The following is a 1,846-nucleotide window of genomic DNA, read 5'->3' on the forward strand; positions in this document are numbered from 1 at the left end:
TTTCCAAGAAAACGAGATTTATTGTTGACAAAGCAACTTCATAAAATCATTTAAAGTATGGAGGTAAGATGATTTACCTCAAACAACTCCGACTTTTATCGGATGCGCATTTAAGTATGTTTATAGTGAACATAATGTTTGAATTAGGACAACACAGGGCAAAAAAAATCAAATCAAAATTTAATTACTCTGATGAAATCGATAAAAAAAACGCAAAAGAATACGTAAAGTACTATCTACAAGTTATTGCGCAATGACAAGTTTCCAACAAGTTAACAAATAGTACGAAATTAGAAAAAAAAATCTTGCGCTTTTTGATGTCAGTGAGGGTGAAAAATTTCTTTGATCGAATAAGAGTTAATCTGCTTGTTGAATGATCTCAAAAAATTTTAAGTTGTCTGTTAAAGGGAGATGGCCCCAGATGCAAATGCCGAAGCTCATGCCACAAAGCGATAGAGAACAGAAAACAATTGGGTCGCATGGTTGAGGACCAAAAAACTAAAATCGGTCTTCGGCCGAACTGGTTTCTATGAAAAGGCAAACTATTGGTATGAAAGAAACTTCATGAAATCAATTAAAGTGGGGAGTTAAGAAGTTTTACTTCAAAAAACTTGAAGTTTTGTGCAATACGCTGCAAGATACTTTTGTAGCAAACAAGATATGGAAATCAAATAAATGTTAATAAAACAAGTCCCTTAAAGTGTGTTTTTGCGACAAACATTTTTTGAAAGCTTTTCATCAATTGCGAATCAGGTTCTTTGAGAATTTCATTGAAAGTAAACTGTAACGATTATAAAGTTTCATTTTTGGGTGAACTGCTCTTCCATCAAAAAGATCATTTTTCTTTTGTCGGTATTGCGGGAATGAACATGGAAATTCTCAAACATTAACAACTGCTTGAATTTTTTCAAATTGAAAAGGGATATTACACAACAAAAGGGAAATGTGTGAAAAGGGAAATTACACAACAAACAACAGTTCTGAACAAACAACTCAGTTTACTATAGAGGGCAGAAATTACGCTTTTTGCGCTGCGTGCAAAATTGTAAATTAAAGTTTATTCTTTTTCACTTTGTCGATTGAATTAAAAAATTTTGAAATCGTATTTAAGCGTTTATTTTCCCTTGATTTCACCCACTAAAGGCTGGAATTGCGTTTCAGATTCCCCTTTTTTGCAACTAATTTTGTATTTGCAAAAAGATGTAATCAGATTATGATCAGATTTGATTAGATTCTGAGATAGTGCACATGTAATTGATTTGAATAACCGATACATGTTCACAAAAAAATTGAATTGAATATGTAACCGTGTGTACTGTAGTCGCTGTCATACAACAAAAGATATTTCAAAATTTCCCCAAAAATAGTTTGAGGGATACGATATAAAAATAGACCTGGCTTTCAGATATTCAATCAGAGCTCAATCATTGTGTAGTACTCTCAAACGCACCAGTCATGAAACTTAATAAAAAACCACCACAACGCATTATTTTCAGAGCAAATATTTATAGTTGCTACTTGCGTCATTGCATTTTTTTGTTTCTTTGGCAACATAAAACTTTATAATATTGTTTTTTTGTTCACATTGTGTCATAAAAGCTCATAAAATGCTCTTCTAAAATGTAACAAAAAATATACTCTACGTTCTTCGGTACAAAATTGGAATACAAAATTTACTTTTTTCACCAGTTTTTTTCGAATGTTGTATTATCTGATTTGAATGTTATTACGAATGTTGTATAATCTGATAAGAGATTACAAACTGTATATTTAAACAATAATAGATCGTTTACAAACGTTTGCAACATTGATACAACTGCTTCTAAACTATTTTAATATTGTCATA

Source organism: Convolutriloba macropyga, chromosome 12 (genome assembly GCF_964194025.1).
Source record: "Convolutriloba macropyga chromosome 12, txConMacr16.3, whole genome shotgun sequence".
In the NCBI taxonomy this organism is placed as follows: Eukaryota; Metazoa; Xenacoelomorpha; order Acoela; family Convolutidae; genus Convolutriloba; species Convolutriloba macropyga.